The sequence below is a fragment of the Mesoplodon mirus genome, assembly GCF_964341445.2.
Source record: "Mesoplodon mirus genome assembly, chromosome: 4".
Classification (NCBI taxonomy): Eukaryota; Metazoa; Chordata; class Mammalia; order Artiodactyla; family Ziphiidae; genus Mesoplodon; species Mesoplodon mirus.
The window spans coordinates 106,077,625-106,097,248 of NC_138979.1; the positions used below are offsets into that span (position 1 = coordinate 106,077,625).

Consider the following 19,624-nt stretch of genomic DNA (forward strand, 5'->3'; position numbering starts at 1 on the left):
AGAGGAAAAACATTCTTTCTACCTGAATATTTTTAGGTAATATTTCTGATCCATTAGGCACTTTCTTCCTACTAATTAACATCTGCATACCGATTATAAAACTACATTTGGAGGGGCAGTGAAGTAGAACTTTGCTTAAATTCTTTGCACTGCTTAATTTAGTATTAATAGAAACCCCAACACTCCAAATATATTTAGAGTTTATTTTGTATAATTTAAAAATCTGTATTTTTTGGTAACTTTTTATATTGGTTTGAAGAGTTTGTGTGTGAGAGAGATAAAAAGAGAGACAGAAAGAGAGTGAGAGGAAGAGAGGGAGGCAGGCAGTGTTTTCCTTTCACTGTCTCAAAAGGTTTAACTTGGTTATTCAGGAATGATCTCAATTTTGTTTTGCACATATTTTGCTCTGAACTTTACCCAGAAATTTAAGGTTGGATTAATTCTTCTGTGGTTAAAATCTGTTTGAATTTTAGCAACCTCATTCTACGTATACTTTAAGAAGAAAGGCCTAGTATATTTGGTTCTCAACATTTAGGTCCTAATTTCCAATTCTGTCCTTATATATTACACAGTATTTCCAACAGATTGGCATTCTGCTTGGTGACCTTTGAAACGTGCAAGCAGGACGTTGAAATGAGGACCAACTGAAGTTCTGTCTTTCCTGTTTACTAAGCTTGCTTTCCAAGACTCCTTCCTGACAGCTTACCCCAGTCCTTGGAACTTGCCAATAAACACTCAAACTAAAACAAGGCTCCCACTCACTTAAGTTTCTGGACTTCACTGCACTTAGCATTTAACATGTAGCAGAATATGGTATACAGAATATTAAAGTTTAGGGAGCTGAATAGGTCTTAGACGTGTTCCTTACCAGCTCTGAAGCCTTGGGAAATGGGAGAATTTTAAAATGCATATTTTGGATTAACAAAAGTTTGAAGACTCAAAAGTGGTGATTGCTTGCTTAATTTCACCAGAGACTAAAGGAATTAAGTAGAATTTATAATCTATGGAATCCAAGATCATATTAAAAGAAACATTGAACTCCAGGAGCCTCATGGAAGAGCTCGATTAATAGAGATGACTCACTTTAATCATATGTGAAACCTTGAACACTGACTTGGAACTTCACGATGATACAGATACTGTACGGGAAGGCACAGTGCCTCCCATGGCCTTCGAGTGCCTTCAGCTGCCTTCACACAGGATGAGATCTCAGTTGTCTTAACCAGATAGGTATAAAAAAGCCCTTGGGAACATTCTCCTGGAGAACCCCTCATGATGTTCCTACTTCCCCTGCTGGAAGGGTGTTCCCCATTCAGGTCCTCTTATCCTGGTCCTCCTCTTACCCTCTTGGAAATTACATATATTTCCTCTTGTTCAGATATAAACAGAGATGTGAGAAAGGTCAGTATCCTCTATTCTAGAAAGCATACTTTCCTTTTCAACATGATGTTCATGTTCTGTTTTAACATATGTTTTATCATATGACATTCTATTTAAAATTCTGTAAAATATATATATATATAATTATCTACCATTAAAGCTAAAGTAGCTTAAAAAATAAGTATTTGAAGCCTAATTGTGAGCAGTAAAGGAGTTGACAGAAGGGATTATTATATTTAGTTTCTTAAGAAAAGCTATTAGCCAGTAGCTATTACTGTGAATGCCTCTTTTTTTTTTGATTGCCAGTTCACTTTATTTATTTATTGGGAATATACAAATCAAGTAAATAAAATGGAGTTTAACAAGCAATTACAAAGGAAATACTTTGTACAACTACCACCCAAATCAATAACCCCCAAAACCCCAAATATGCACACCCCCTTTACAACTTCACTGTCATCTTTGTCTGTAGGCAACATCTAGTTGGGTTTTGCCTTTTTATCTAAACTGACAGTCTATTTTTAATTGGTATGTTAGATTATTCACATTTAATGTGATTATTGATTGGATTAAAATCTACTACTTTGCCAGCTCTTTTCTATTTGGTCCAAACTTTTCTTTGTTTATTTTTACTGTGAATGCCTCTTAGTAGGAATGAAAAAAGGAAAAAGGAAGTAATAACAGGTGTTCTTGCTATATTACTTTAAAAATTTATTTATTTTTAATGCAGAGGTATGAGTAAGCTGAACCCTCTTGGGAATAACTCTATCAGGAATATGAAGACCTTGAGTTTGTCTAGGTAAAGGGAAGTGTTTCATTTATCTTTGTGTTCAATTTCTCTGGCTCCTTGGACATAGTAGGCCTGTATAGTGTTGTTGAATGAAGAAATGGGGAAAATCACAGAAATGATTCCTTAAATGAGTATGTCTGTAGGTGGGAGCTTGTGGGTTTACTATGGCAGAAATCTGAAACCCAGACAGGGATTCCTAGTAAGGTAGAAAGAAGCATCCAAATCAGGCCTAGAAATAAGGCTATGCATAAGTGAAACTGCTATTCCTACTAGTGGAAGAGCTCTCTTGGATTTTGTCCTAAAATTTTTTAGGGAAGGATCTTTACATATGTTTTGTAACACTATTTGAGTTTAGTTATTGTAATAAAGTAGTCTTTGTGATGCTACTTAAATATAGTAAGTGGAAAAGATATTCATTTTTAGTTCAGCTCATCACATCAATGATCTGTGCAGTGGCAAATATGCTAATTACAGTCAGTTCTGTTACAATGCAGTATATGTGTTCCTATAGCACTCTGCAGAATTGTACAACAAGAGCCACAGGGCTTGTGGGAAAAATGTGGTTAAGGGCACAATAATCCAAAACTCCATCAGTGACATATAAAAAAGACAAACCTAATAAAAATGGTAATATAGTTTTACACATGTTAAATGGATAAGAAATACATAAACTCTACAATAAATGTAGCACTTTACTGTGAAAAAGATTGAAGTTTGCTTGTGGAAGTGGGTGTTAGAAAGGTGGCAGTTGATGAATTACTGTGAAGGGGTAGAATGAGCTTACTAAAATCAGACCAAAAGTTGTAACAATGGATGTGGATGAATGTGGTTCATCATACACGTGGTGAACTGCACTAGCTGGTAGATATTTCTATGCATACACTAGGTATGTGCATAAGTGTGTTTTCTGTATTCTTACATAGCTCAGTTGAGCTGGGTGCACATAGCAAACTTAAATTTTGCTTTATGCTCAAATTGTTCCCTGATATGTCAGTTATGTCAGCATGAATACACATTTTCAAAACAAGTGGGTATAGCAGAACCAATTTTATAAACAAAGCAGCTAATGATGATTATAGCTTACACATCATGAGCCCTTATTACATGCCAAGGTTTTGACATGTAATACTTAGCTCATTAAATTCTATTAACAACCCTATGAAGTAGGTACTATTATTACTCCTCGTTTGTAGATGAGGCCACTGAGCCACAGAGGGGCGAAATAAATTGCCCAAGTCCACAGGACTAAGCGGGCAAGACTCCAGCTCCTGTTAGGTTAAACTTCTGTTCTTATTCCCTCTATGCTAAAAGGAAAGTAACTACCTTTGAATTCTAAACCTAGACCTTACAAAGCAGCAAAAACTGCCAGATTTTCCTGGCATATCATTTGCCACCTGATATTAATAGCAGAATGGATGAACTCCTTCAAACCAGTAGGACATTCACTGAATATGACCTAAAGGGCCTGATGATGGAGGAACTGTTTAAGCTATGTCAGAAGAATTGAATTTATTAACTCACCTTGTGCTTTGTTCTGCCTTATTTCCTAGGCAGAATCTTCACAAGGTGATAATGGAAAGCAGTGGGCAGGAGAGGGGCAAATAAACTGTTATACAAAGGAACATACCTGTGCTTGGCTAGGGGTAGGTCTCTATTTGGTGAGATTAAACCCTATTATGTTTTCATGATTAACCGTTACAGAATTGAAACTTGTCCCTCAGGGCAGGAATTCGCCATTTACATTCCAACATTCTTTGTTTCCTGAGCAAAACCACTGCATTGATGTCATTTAATCCCCCTGTTTTTATATTTTCCCTCTTAGCTTGATACTGGCTTCTTTCTTCTCTAGTCATTCTGCCATACTGTAATGGGGGCTGTTTTTATTTTGTTTTGTTTCCTCCTTCCCTTCCCTTCCCCCTCTTTTGTTTTTGTCTTTGTTGGGTTTTTTTTCTTTTTTCTTTTGCAAATGAAGAGTGATCTTGGTAGGAAGTGGTATGCAGAGAAGAGTAGAAAAGCAAAACCACTCTAGGCTTTGAGATAATTATAAATAAGTGGTCTTTTCTCACTTATTCTTACTGTTAAAAGTATATCTATCTTTGCAACTGTTATGTAAGTCTCAAATTATTTAAAAATTAAAAGTTACAAAAATTGCATTTTAGCTTTATCAACTGAATATTTATTTCTTTAAAAAAAAAAATAAAGATTCTCATGTGCAACCAGAATTGATAACAATTACTCTAGTCCAGTGGTTCTCAACTCTGGTTGCGTGTTAGGATCAGTACTTGGGGAGAGTTTTTAAATTACTTAAAAACAACAGCAAAGCCCTCTCCATCCCTCTCCCCACAAAAGAACAAGAAGCTGCAATGAGTGGACCAAGGCAAGGATTTCCACCTCTATTACTATGCAAGGACTATGCTGTATAGCATAGTCATTCATTCATTTATTCATCCATTTATTCATTATTATTTATTTACCTACCAAGTGCCAGGTATGGGGAGGAATAACGTGGTGATTAAATATATGCTCTGGAGATAGAAGACCCAGGGAGCTGAAGAGTGTGTAGGAATGATCTGGGTAGAGGGAGAAGTGGGATGAGGGACTATTACGGAAAGAATTATCTGGACAGAAGGTCAACCTGTTGTGGGAAGGAGACCAAGACTTCCAAGGAAGTTCTCAGAAGGCTGGTGAGGCTGGGGGGTGGATGATTGACAGAGACAGTTCCTGTGTGACCTTCCTTTCTAACCTTGGGCAGCCTGAGCTGTGACCCATTGGATATTCCACCCTTGCTCTGGCTTACCTCTACCACCTGGCTTCTCTAAGACCCTCCTGCCCACAGCCACTCTCTTCAGTGACTTTGCCTCACTCTTCTTCACTGCTTTGTCTGTATTGGGTTTCCTCTGTGGTCATTTCTGTACAGTGGCATCTTTTCCGGCATCAAAGTGGCATCAAAGTGGCATTTCTGTACAGTGGCATCAAAGCTCTTCAAGAAACTTTGGTCAGTTTGAGGCAGAGAGGAAGGGAATGAGGTCAAGGATGGCTCTGGGGATTTAGGTTCTGGTCTTGGCTTTGATACTAAGTACCTCTAGCAACTCAAGCAAGTCTTTTCTCTTTCTGGTCTTCAGTTTCCTCACCTATAGGATGAGAAAGTAGGCCACGGCATCTACAAGCCTCCTTCAAACTGAAACCTTATCTTCTTTTTTTAAAAAAACTTATTTTACCGAAGTATAGTTGATTTACAATGTTGTGTTAATTTCTGCTGTATAGTGAAGTGATTCAGTTATACATATATACATCATTTTTCATATTCTTTTCCATTATGGTTTATCACAGGATATTGAACATAGTTCCCTGTGTTATACAGTAGGACCTTGTTATAATAGTTTGCATCTGCTAATCCCAACTCCCAATCCATCCCTTCTACATCTGTTAATTCCAGACTCCCAATCCATCCCTCCCCCACTCCCTGGCAACCACAGGTCTGTTCTCTACGTCTGTGAGTCTGTTTCTGTGAAAACTCACCTTCTAAAGAAGCCCTTTAAGACAAATATCTTCATCTTGAGATACAAGACTGGCTATTTAGTTAAATTACTCTTTATAAAAGCTATTGCTAGGGCATAATACCAGTTGAGAAATAGACATTTTACTGTAGATAGACTCAGATAAATTTGGGATGCCCTGTTTCTAGCTAATACTATAAATATGAATAGTATAATCCAGTGACCCTAATTTCAGTTTACTTCCATAGATCCAGATGCTGCATTTGTTGAAGTTAAATAATAAAAGTTTCCTCAGACATATAGTATGAGAATATGAAATCTTAATGTGTGGTGATATGGTGAGCTCTGAGGTAAGAAGGATCCAGTCACTCAAAATAATGATGATCAGTTTTCACTAAGAAGTAATTTATCTAACTAAATTTTTTTTAGAAAAACCTGAAAATACCAAATATTGGTATTTCTCAGGCATTACTGTTGGGAAGATAAATTGGAACCACTATTTTGGAAAGCCATGTGGCAGCATCTCCTGAAGCTGAATATACATACACCCTCTGAGTCAGCAGACACACCCCCATTGTATATCCAACAGAAGTGAGTACATATGTTCACTAAAAGACATGTACCAGCATGTTAATAATTAGTAGTAGGTCAAAATTGGATACTACTCAAATGCCCACCAATAGTGGAAGTGATAAATAAAATGTTACCTATTCATACAGTGGGGTCCTACAAAATGAGAATGAAGAACCTACAAAAGCACATCACAATGTGGATGAAATCCACAAACGTAATGCTGAACAACAAAAGCCACACACAAAAGAGCATATGGTGTATGACTCCATTTACATAGACAACAGAAACAATCACAGTGAATCTAGACTGTTAGAAGTCAGAATGGTGGTTACCTCTGGGTGGGTTGGTGGCCATTAGGAAGCATGGTAGGGGCTTCTGGGTCATATTCAGTGTCTTGGACTGTTTGGTGGTTACACTGGTGTGTTTTGTTTGTGAAGATGTATCAAGCTATACACTTAGGTTATGAGATTTTCTGTATGTACATTTTAGTTCAAGAACAACATTTTTAGAAAAGGTTTGCCATTTATTAGTTCATTTGATCCACACAACAATTCTAGAAGATAAGAAGCACAGGTAACTTTTCTCCAGTTTTGTAGAAAGAAAACATACTCAGTTAAGTCCAAGTTCTCCGGGCTAATTAGTGGTAGAGTTAGGTCACGTATGTAAATCTCCTGGCCGGGGGGAGATAGTCCCTGTGGGAGGAACCTGCCCAGTGCCTGATGCAGAGTAGGTGCTCCATAAATGTCCTTTGAAGCTGGATCATAGACTGGCCCTGTCCAATCTCACAAGGCCACCATCTTGCTCTGGGAGTGATCATTTGCTCTGATGGTCTGATGTCCCTGATGGAGTGAGTGCATTCTCTCCTCAGAGAGGAATGGAGATGAGCTTTGTGTCAAATATCCCAAGAAACTGCCAAAATACCTGTGGAGAATTGCAGAACTTTGTCCCTCTAGGGCTTAGAAGAGAATGAGTCAGACACTCAGTTCTCAGACATGGTGTCTAGTTAAATGGGAGGAAGGTTAACTTGGGCAGAAATCCATGTATGTGACCTTGGATAGATCACTGAACTTCTTTGGGGGCAATAGTTTGAAAGACACATTTGATACTCCCTACTTAGGACCATGTGATCCTCCTGTGGTTAACCTTCTGAAACCCCTGAATTTTATGCCCTCCCAAATGTCTAATCAGATTCTCTTTATTTTCAAGGCCATTTGACTGTTTTTTTCAAATTTGGGAGTTCTCTTGTTGTTATTTAAAATCAAATTTTGATTAATTTATAATATAAATGCAGATATGCCAATTTTCTGCTTGTCATCATAGTTCAGAAAGGAGATGCACCAACAATTTACATAGAGTAACCAGGGTCCTATTCAACTTGTTGACCATGTTTCTTCCAAAAATGTAAAACAGAAGTTTCCTTGTCAACATAATATTCCAGTTATTTATGATGTGGCTCTTAAAGAAAATAAGTCCTAGAAATGGAGTCTGTTATTACTTGGATAGTAAAAGCTCAGGACCTTCTTTGGAAAAAAATGGAGAATGATAAAATGCTTTGATTTAGGGTTTGGCCGTGATGTCAAGGTCAGCCAATGAGCACAGAGGGAATATGAGAAAAATAAAGAGATAAAGAGAAGCAGATGTTTGGAAAATCTGAACTACCACTAGTGAAGTTGTATGGTTAGCCATCAAAATTTCAGGGTTAGATCTATCATCCTAATAAGGTTATAATGAAAACCATTTAAATTGGTGTTCAAAAACTTTGTTAGAACTATAGTCAACTGTACTTTACCATGAAGTGGCATTTTCCAAATTATGCTAAAAACTTTGTGGTACTTTTGAGCTGAATCCTTGTCAGAGTTTTTCTCAAGGAGATCAGTTGCTATGGACTCCTGTTAACTCGATCTTTATTTCAAATTAATGTAAGAGAGAAATCTGATGGGAAGAGGAAAAGAATTAAGTAAAGTTGAGAAGTTTTGGCTTCTGATTGGTCAAGCATCTATGTTTTCAGAAGCAAATTTCTTTTTACCTTTAGTTGTTTTTGATGGCAGGAAATAGAAAAGTTCTTACATTTAGAGTTACCAAAGGCTGTCATTTAAAAACTTTGCAAATGAAGCAACGGACAAAGGATTAATCTCCAAAATTTATAAGCAGCTCATGCAGCTCAATAACAAAAAAACAAACAACCCAATCCAAAAATGGGCAGAAGACCTAAATAGACATTTCTCAAAGAAGATATACAGACTGCCAACAAACACATGAAAGAATGCTCAACATCTTTAATCATTAGAAAAATGCAAATCAAAACTACAATGAGATATCATCTCACACCAGTCAGAATGGCCATGATCAAAAAATCTAGAAACAATAAATGCTGGAGAGGGTGTGGAGAAAAGGGAACACTCTTGCACTGCTGGTGGGAATGTGAATTGGTACAGCCACTATGGAGAACAGTATGGAGGTTCCTTAAAAAACTACAAATAGAACTACCATATGACCCAGCAATCCCACTACTGGGCAGATACCCTGAGAAAACCATAATTCAAAAAGAGTCATGTACCAAAATGTTCATTGCAGCTCTATTTACAATAGCCCAGAGATGGAAACAACCTAAGTGTCCATCATCGGATGAATGGATAAAGAAGATGTGGCACATATATACAATGGAATATTACTCAGCCATAAAAAGAAACGAAACTGAGCTATTTGTAATGAGGTGGATAGACCTAGAGTCTGTCGTACAGAGTGAAGTAAGTCAGAAAGAGAAAGACAAATACCGTATGCTAACACATATATATGGAATTTAAGAAAAAAAAGTCATGAAGGACCTAAGGGTAAGATGGGAATAAAGATACAGACCTACTAGAGAATGGACTTGAGGTTATGGGGAGGGGGAAGGGTAAGCTGTGACAAAGCGAAAGAGAGGCATGGACATATATACACTACCAAACGTAAGGTAGATAGCTAGTGGGAAGCAGTCGCATAGCACAGGGAGATAAGATCAGTGCTTTGTGACCGCCTGGAGGGGTGGGATAGGGAGGATGGTAGAGAGGGAGATGCAAGAGGGAAGGGATATGGGAACAGATGTATATGTATAACTGATTCACTTTGTTATAAAGCAGAAACTAACCATTGTGAAGCAATTATACTCCAATAAAGTTGTAAAAAAATAAAAAAATAAAAAATAAAAAGTTTGAATAGCCTAACAGAGGAAATAGATCACTAATAACTGAATCAAAAAGAAAGAAAGGAGACAGCTTAGAGAAAGGACCTTTGGAGACCCTCAGATGGAAGGCTGGTCAATAGAGTAAGTACAAATGACTGAGAAGAGCTGCTGACTCCAAGCCAAGATTCAGGGATTTGAAAAAGAAAATGATCAAGATTAGTGAGAAGGGTTTAAAACTAAAGTACTGATATTTACTTGACAGTTTGCTCCAAAAAATCATTATGTGATTTACTGATTACTTTTCAAAAAGGGCAACATTTCATAATAGAAAAAGTGAAGAAACTGTGATTATTACCATCTCGATATAAAGCCTTGACTTAATTCAGTTGAATTCCTGCCTTAGTGCTACTTGTGCGGTCTTGGGCACATTACTTAGTCCCTCAAAGCCTCACTTTCTTCATCTGTAAAATGGAGAAATAATAGTGTCTACTTCATGGGATTGTTTTGAGGCTTCCATGAGATGGAGAATGTAACTTGTTTATTTTAGAGCCTAAATTATATATTAAGAGCATTAAATGTTTTTGTCTATGGTAGTGATGATGATGAACACCTCTTTCCTTTTTTCTTTCCTCTACCTTGATTTAATCTCTACCTCATTTTAGAGAAGATCTGAAGTTGCTTAAAATGTTGCAAATAAGTAAAATCTTGTTTTGTCTATTTTGTTTATACTATACCTCACTTAAAGGGGAAATTGAAAGAAAATTGTGAGGGTTAAAGTATATTTATATACTATAAGTAATAATATAAAATATATTTAAGGTTATTTTACTTTATATATACTTTATATAATAGTATAAAGATATATTTAAGGCTATTTTTAAAAAGAAGTAGAATTAGAAAGTTTTTAAGAAGAGAGTTGGAGCTAGAATAAAAGATAGCAAAGATGTGAATTAGTGGTCTGTACCAATCAAAGTCTTAATGGAAAAACAAAGATTCATTCAAAACAGTATAATTTGAGGAGAGTTTATTTATAAAGGCAGGGTTGCATGTAAAATTTAAGATAGTATTTACTTAGAGGCCTGAAGGTTTGAGAGAAGGAAGAGGTCTGGGGAACCCAGAAGAGAGAGTTTTAGGGCAGGCTGCCTAGGGAGGTCATTGAGAGGACCGGAGACCTATGTTGAGGGACATAGCCAGCCTGAGGTGACCTCGGGACAGAACTGGGGAAATGAAGATCCTGAATTCACTCTCCTTCCTCCCTCCCATATCCTTCTGGCTCTTCCCATCGATAAAGAGAATTGGAGAACCATTCATGTTATCCCCACAGGCCCATCTGTCTTCAGGAGAAGCAAGAGGTTGGGCAAGTGTGTATGTGGGGTGAACATTTTAGGCAGAGAGGAGCTTAAAGTTGCTAAATATCATTGCAATCTTAACTAAAATCCAAAGCAAAGAGGGGATAAAATCAGTTATAAAATCCATGTCATCAACAAACAATAACAAACCATGTCATTTTTCTTTGAAGCTTTTCTAGACTATTCCAGTTTTAAGTGACAGTCTGCAAAAATGTCCAACTTGCTAAACATTTATCTGTTATATGAGATTGTTGGATATAGATCAATTAAATTTGGGAAACATCTGGGAAAAATAATAACTTTGGTTTTAGAAGTTGGCCCAATCTGTTCTTTCTGAAAATAAATAAAAAAGATAATAAAATGACCTGTAAAGGCAACTCTTAGATTGAGACAATAAAATGCTTTCATTTTTGTCAAGCAGATTTTTAAAAATCTTCCATCATGAGTGCAAGTAGACACTTTATAAAAAATTAGCTACAGACCATTGAGATCGGTTTAAAAGAAAGGGGACCAAAGCATATTGATTTATCCCACTCTGAATTATTTACTGATGTGTCAGGAGAATATTCCAGGACCCAAGTTTCATAGTAGTGAAATGCAAGAAAAGTATCAGGAATTGGCATTCTAAACTGAGCACACACAGCTTGGCCCATGAATGGTTCTTGTTCACAGAGGTAGAATCTAACAAAAGGTGAGAAAAAGCTACAGGTCATCTTATACTGGTCTTGACAGATCTTTCTTCTGGGTGAAAAGACTGTAAGGAATTAGTTGTGGAAGCAATATTTCCTATATCTGTTTTGCTGTTTTGAAAGCCAAATAGGACAAAGGACACAGACAGTAGTGCAGAGATTTGCATGACTCTCTTTGGAGAAATCTCTACTTTTTTGTAAATATAATTGGATAAAGTGGGAAAAATACGGTACTAGACACATGATTGTTAATAGCATTAACAAACAACTTTGCATATTGTGTCACACTTTATAAACTTTCATGGACGGAATTATGGAAGCCTCACAACAATGCTGTGAGACACTACCCTCTTTGTAGGTTACAAATGGAAAACCAGGGAGATTGAGAGCATTCTCCAGGTCACCAATTGGTAAATATTCTCATGGGGATAGTGATTGGAAGGGGTGAGAATCAAACATGGGAACATAAATTAAAGTGTCCTAAATACATGTTTAAATCAAATCAAACATCTTGGTTTACTAATTTTTATTGAATGCCTTTGGCATCCATGGTGAGCACATAATAAATATTTGCTGATGAATGAATAAGTGATTGCAGGAAAAAAATGATACACGTGAGAACTTTGTCCTTTGCTCATTTATCTCTTGAGAATGCATGTTCTTGAGACAACACGCACAAATTTAGAGGGTGTACAGGGTGGGATGCCATGTGCATTATTTCCATCTCCAAGGATGTGTTTGAGTAGGTGGGAAAACTGTGGCTAGGGCTCCCTGGTGGCTGGCGGGGCGTGCCAGCTTGCAGGAGTCAGCTTGTGTGGTAGTTTAAGGAAAGTCTATCTCAAACTGCCTGGGAGGCCTGAAGGCCTAACCACCCAGGATGACAGACCTTGACACTCATAGGCAGGCCTGGAGCATCCTTAACCTGAGGGTATACAGTCTCATACTCGTGTGTCAAAGGTCAGATGACACCTTGGCAGGCTTGGGCATGAAATTATCCTTGATGAGTCCTCTGTGGGAGGCCTCTTCTGCAAAAGGATCACCCAGTGTCCTTGCCCTTTTCAGAATCTTTGCCGGTGTTAACAGGCCAGTGGGGGTCTACTGAAGCATCCAGATTTCCTCTGGGAATCCCTCTGCTCCTTTAAACTTGGAACATGCCTTCAGTGACAGGAAATCTTTGGAGAAGAGTTAAATATCTGTCTCAATTAATCCAAAACACTGTCTCTAATGCCGCCATTGTGGGTTCAGACATTTCCTTCATGACTCTCAGACTCAGCTTCTGAAGCCCCAGAAGGAGACGACCTGGGAATAGGACAGTGCCTCCTTCACTGTGCTTGGCAAAGCCCGTCTGGGGAACTAAAGCTCTACCGAACCCACAGAGCCCCTCAGATCCATTGCCGGGGCCTCCCTAACTCTAGTGTGAATGAGAATGACCACAACGTGACAAAAGTCTGTAGCTACCCCACTGATTTCTCTGGAAGACCCTGAACCCATATCAGCCTGAGGAACACATTCTGGGCTCAGTGCAGGCCCTAGACAGGAAGCACTGCCGCCAGCCCTGAGGGCAGGATTCCAGGAGCCTCAACTGAAACCTCCACCAGATGGAGAGCGCTTTGATTCTGTGACCCTGGAGGACTTGGTTTCCTCCATGGCATGAACATAGGGTTTGGAGCTGGGCTGAGCTGAGTTTGAAGCCCTCCACTGATACGTGAGAGGAGTAGGGTTTTAGATAAGTTTTAAAATTTCTATGAGCTTCACTTTCCCATCTAAACTGGAGGTAATAATAACTACTCGATATGGTTGCTAAGGTGATTATGTGTGGGACCATACCAAGAAGGTGGACTCAGATGGGCTCCCTAGGCATTCATAATTATGAAGATAATCTTCTGGATTCCTGAAGCATCTTTCTCGAGGTGCCCAAATGGCTCTGACCTGTGTGGTCTCCATGTCTCTAAGTAGTCCTGTGAGGGGGTTATGTGAAAAGAAGAAGTATGATACTGGGAAGCTGTGACTTTTGTCTAAAATCACGCCATCAGGTAGAATCAAGACTAATTGTTCTATCCCATACTTCATCCAGGAAACTTTGCCAAATCCTATTTCGTAAACATTCTTAACAATGTCTGAACAGAAGAGATTCAGGTGAGACACAAGGAAGAAGAGCTGTCTGTTCTCCCTGTGACTAACCCCCCGGGGGAAGTTACACAATCTCTGGGGCTGAAGGATTTAGGGGATACTAATCACACAAATAGTACTCCTGCTGGAAAAACAATACGTCTACCACCACACCATTAATCTAACTAAATGATGTAATCAACTTCACTGTTAGAGTCATCAGCTGTGATTGTTGGAGAGAACAGCATTATGAAATACTTTGAAACTGTTGAAAACAATAAGGCAGCTCTATCTGTAAGTGCTGAGATATGGTTTACTAAAAATGTGCAGAGCGATATATATAATATTGCATTTTTGAAAAAATAATAATAAATGCAATTTATATGGTATACATACCATATGAGATGAGTAAGACTGCAAATCAAACAATAGACTGAGTTTGTCTCTGAGAGTGTATTTGGAAAGGGGAATAGGTAAAGAGCTTGACTTTTTTTTTGCACATCCCATTTACATTTTTATAATTAAAATGTATTACTCTTTAAAAATTACAGAATGCCAGAAGTTGGGAAAAAGACAATATCTAGTACCATACCTACGATCTATCATATACTTAGATAGATATTGAATAAGAACTTGGTGAGTTCCATAATAATTTTCTTACTAAATAATAATGATAATAATAAATCTCACATTTATATTCTGCTTTATAAAATATAAAGTCTTTTATATGCATTATGACATTTGGATTTACCACAAACCTCTGAGTTGGGCAGAGGAAAGCACTTTACAAATTGGGATTTTGAGACTCTCAAAGATAAAATCATTTTCCCAAAGTCATATGTAAGGGATACTGGGACAGTACTCTTGTTACTTGATTTTTCATCTATTCTTTTACCAAACATTTTTTGAGTCCCCTCTGTGTGCTACATCCCCTGTTCTCTCTGGTACAGCACAGCCACTGCAACTTGCAAATAAAGAAATGAAAATATAGACGCACCAACTAAGTCAGTGCCTGAAAATGATACTAAAACTCCCTAACCAATAGATCACTCTCAGGTGCACATTTTATTTTGTTTACTTTCACCAAGTGCCTTTCTAATACTTAATAAGCTATGGCAGACTTTATTTACTAAACCAAAGTTTCAGCTTGCTTTTCTGAAGAATGGACTTGCTGGTTTCAACTTCAGCTTTTCTTCCCTATATCATTTACTTAAAGAAAAGGTTATTGCATGGTTTTTTTGCTCATCTTCCACTTTACAAAATAATCAAAAGTCCACACAATCCTTTGTTTCTATCTTCCACCGCAGACCATTTTTCCCTCATTGTTTACAGAAGGAGAGGAAAGGACTGAGCTTAAAGGATGGAGCAATCATCCCCAAGACTGGAGAACTCATCCCTGAAGGAAAATTCTTTTTCCATAATGCCTCAATTAGCTTAATTTTTGTGGTCTGGCCTTGCAATCTGAAACTCAGTCCATGGATGTGCTCAACGTGAAACACTGAGAAACCGCAAACAAGTGAGCTATAGGTATTGACCAGCTAGGTATGCACATTCAGGGGCTGGAGGGAGAACTCTGTCCAGAGTTCTCCAAGGATGAAAGACAATACAGGCTAATGTGATCCCTGAGTGGGCAGTGCTCCAGCTGCAGAGGGATGAGTGGGTAGAGGATAGAGTATTCCAAAGCAACAGAGTAGAGGAGAAATTGATCCTATGGATGGTATCTGTTTACACTTTTATTTTTTCATTCTCTTTACATTTATTGAGTACCTATAGGTACTACCTGTGATACAGGTATAAAGATGATTAAAGAGATAGGTTTCCTTCCTCCCTGGATAGTATTTCTGGGTGAAGATGGGGCAACGAACCAATTTTTAAAAATTAATTACAGATTGTGATAAACGTTAAGCATAAAATAAACACAGTGCTATGATGGTTAACAATGGTGGAGTGAAGGTAGAAACACACATAGATAGGGAGATCAGGAAAAACCTGCAAGACAAAAATGATAAGCTCCTGCCAGGAGTCATTCCAATCTCTGCTACAAAGTAGACATAGCACCATCCCTCTGCCAGACCACAATACTGGTCTCTCCCAAAAACAGGAAGTAAGATGCCTAAAAGAATCATTCCTCCAAAGCCATGCAATCAACTCATTAGGGACATGTTAGATAATTTTGTGGGTGCCATTGTCATGGAGTGCTTTCTCTAGCCGAGAAAAGGCAACTTCCTACTTCTTGACCTTGACCCTTCTCCTCTCTTCTGAACTGTGGCCCCTTCAATTCCCACACACCACGGTGGAGACCGCTGTGCAGTTGTAGACATTGGGAGAGCAGCAGGCGGCTGCAGAGTGTGTCGCTTTGTCTAGTGGCCTTGTGCCCTGGGAGAAAATAAGGGGCTTAAATGACAACAGGAAGGATTCAAGTTATGAACAAAGGAAACCTTCATGGCTGCAAAGAATCACTGGGACACATGATCACTGTCAGTATATAGAGTTCCTTTACTTAATATTTCAGGCAGTGAACATTCTGGAGTCGTTCCAGTACAGTCCTAACTTGGGGGCAGGGAGCAATTCCCAGCAGACTTCAGATGTCCATTCAAGTCCTAGGAAGCTGTAATACGGAAAGTGTTTTGTTATTTTTTCCCCTCTCCTTTCTTAACATATTATTGTGTTCAAAAGCTTTCTATTAGATATAACCAACAATGCAAAAACAGTGTATATTTGGAATTCCTTCCAATAGACTTTTCTTGGACAAACTATTTAATTGCATGAGCTTTTCCAGATGTGAGACTCATTCTGTGAAAAATAACAAAGAATTTGGGAATTAAATAACTTATCCTGCCTTTGTTATTTTTTTCTGCATGGTGTATATCAAGACAGAATTTTGAGGTTAACTGTCAGAATTCATTAGAGAATGCACTCTCAGAATTGTTTTGCTTAATGGAAATCAAAATTCTTAAGGATAAAGAAACCAGCTGTTTTATATTTCTGACAAGATTGGGGTTAAATATTTAAGATGTCTTAAATAGTTATTGAGTCAGTAAAAATAAGGTAAACAGCTCTCTTAGAAGTAAATTGTATATACAAAGCTACAGTAATCAAGACAGTATGGTACTGGCACAAAAATAGAAATATAGATCAATGGAACAGGATAGAAAGCCCAGAGATAAACCCACGCATGTATGGTCACCTTATCTTTGATAAAGGAGGCAAGAATATACAGTGGAGAAAAGATAGCCTCTTCAATAAGTGGTGCTGGGAAAACTGGACAGCTATATGTAAAAGAATGAAATTAGAACACTCCCTAACAACAAACACAAAACTAAACTCAAAATGGATAAAAGACCTAAACGTAAAGCCAGACACTAGGAAAACATAGAATACTCTGACATAAATCACAGCAAGACCCTTTTTGACCCACATCCTAGAGAAATGGAAATAAAAACAAAAATAAACAAATGGGACCTAATGAAACTTAAAAGCTTTTGCACAGCAAAGGAAACCATAAACAAGACAAAAAGACAACCCTCAGAATGGGAGAAAATATTTGCAAACAAAGCAACTAACAAAGGATTAATCTCCAAAATATACAAGCAGCTCATGCAGCTCAATATCAAAGAAACAAACAACCCAATCCGAAAAAGGGGAAAAGACCTAAATAGACATTTCTCCAAAGAAGATATACAGATTGCCAACAAACACATGAAAGGATGCTCAACATCACTAATCATTAGAGAAATGCAAATCAAAACTACAGTGAGGTATCACATCACACCAGTCAGAATGGCCATCATCAAAAAATCTAGAAACAATAAATGCTGGAGAGGGTGTGGAGAAAAGGGAACCCTCTTGCACTGTTGGTGGGAATGTAAATTGATACAGCCACTATGGAGAACAGTATGGAGGTTCCTTAAAAAGCTAAAACCATATGACCCAGCAATCCCACTACTGGGCATATACCCTGAGAAAGCCATAATTCAAAAAGAGTCATGTACCAAAATGTTCATTGCAGCACTATTTACAATAGCCAGAACATGGAAGCAACCTAAGTGTCCATCAATAGATGAATGGATAAAGAAGATGTGGCACATATATACAATGGAATATTACTCAGCCATAAAAAGAAACAAAACTGAGTTATTTGTAGTGAGGTGGACGGACCTAGAGTCTGTCATACAGAGTAAAGTAAGTCAAAGAGAGAAAAACAAATATTGTATGCTAACACATATATATGGAATCTAAAAAAGAAAATGGTTCTGAAGAACCTAGGGGCAGAACAGGAATAAAGACGTAGACATAGAGAATGGACTTGAGGACACGGGGAGGGAGAAGGGTAAGCTGGGACAAAGTGAGAGATTAGCATTGACATATATACACTACCAAATGTAAAACAGATAGCTAGTGGGAAACAGCTACATAGCACAAGGAGATCAGCTCGGTGCTTTGTGACCACCTAGGGAGGTGGGATAGGGAGGGTGGGAGGGAGACACAGGAGGGAGGGGATATGGAGATAAACGTATGCATGTAACTGATTCACTTTGTTATACAGCAGAAGCTAACAAAACATTGTAAAGCAATTATACTCCAATAAAGATGTTAAAAAAGTAAATAGTATATTATCCCCAAAGCTATAATATGTAGGAAACACTTTAAAGTAAATGATAGATCTTCAGTTTAAAAAGATTTTGACTATTATCAGTTTTCCTTAGAGACCTGTCTGTTTTATTAAAAATTCTGCTTCAGACAAATTTTACTGTATACTACTGACTTGCTTGAACTTTTTTGGCCTGATGTGATGCTAATACTGTTAAATTCAGATTTGAAATATTGACATTTTCCTGACCTAAGCCATGATAATCCTTATTGACCATTCCAAAGAAAAGAGTATTTGGCGCTCTTTCTGTGTGAATTATCCACCCAACTGCTCTAAGCTGTTCCTTCCTGTACTGAGGCTTCTCTTCTCCTTTACCAAGGGCATCTGCTTCCCTTGGATTTTTTTTTTTTTTTTTTTTGGTATGCGGGCCTCTCACTGTTATGGCCTCTCCCGTTGCGGAGCACAGGCTCTGGACACGCAGGCTCAGCGGCCATGGCTCACGGGCCCAGCCGCTCTGCGGCATGTGGGATCTTCCGGGACCAGGGCACGAATCCGTGTCCCCTGCATCGGCAGGCGGACTCTCAACCACTGCGCCACCAGGGAAGCCCTTCCCTTGGATTTTACCTGGAGGCTTTATACTACAATCGGAATCGGTAGCCTCTCCAAGCAACACCTCCTTTATAAGAATGCCCAGGTCTTAGGACAAAGGCTTAGTCTCCTGTCTCTCAGGGAGAGGATGAATTCATTCTGTGTCATTCCCTAGAACCATGAACAGATGATCAGCCTGGAGCTGATGCTTTACGGCCTGCTGCTTCCTTCACTCTGGGTTCTGAGAAATATTGGAGAGGTAGAGAAAACATGTGGTCTGCACATACTCCACGAGGAACACTATTTAGCCAGGGCTGTGATCATGGTTCTAAAAATTTACATTTGCCTGGTGTGGGGATCCAAGTCCTGGCAGAAATTCTGAAGCACCAGCGTAGAGACTATAGGTATAAAATATCCTGATCCACTTTTATACTTTCTCCAGTGTGTTTGCTTGGAGACCTGTATCTGGATATCATGCTCCTGTCCATTGCAATAAGAAATAGAAAAAAGAAGGAGAAGTGGTATCCTTGGTAAAATGGTTAAAAATAAATGCAAGTTCTTTGTATAGAAGAAAAGATGTTTTCTAGTCCCATGAAGGTAAACGTGTCGGCATGTAGTTTAACTGAGGAAAAATAAAAACATTTTTGAGCCATGTTTTTTTTTGCATTTAAAAATAAAATAACTTTATTCAATTCTGTGAAAAAAATAAATATTCTTATAATTTAGATTACTAACTCAATGAATGTGAGAACTTGAATGAGAAAACATTTATTGCTCTTTATTTACAAAATATTAACATTTGGGCAGCTTTAGAAAGAAGTGGTGTACAGGCAGGTTTCTCATCCTTCCTCCTTATGGCTGGGAGAAGTGCAAGCAGCTAAATGCGTTCAGGTCG

General features: G+C 38.1%; 1 long non-coding RNA gene across 1 annotated transcript in view; it reads left to right on the forward strand.

Annotated features, from left to right (window-relative positions):
- The window catches only part of LOC309802514, a 351,629-nt gene that overhangs the window by 109,948 nt on the left and 222,057 nt on the right, over positions 1-19,624 (forward strand). The gene's annotated exons all lie outside the window — the stretch shown is intronic.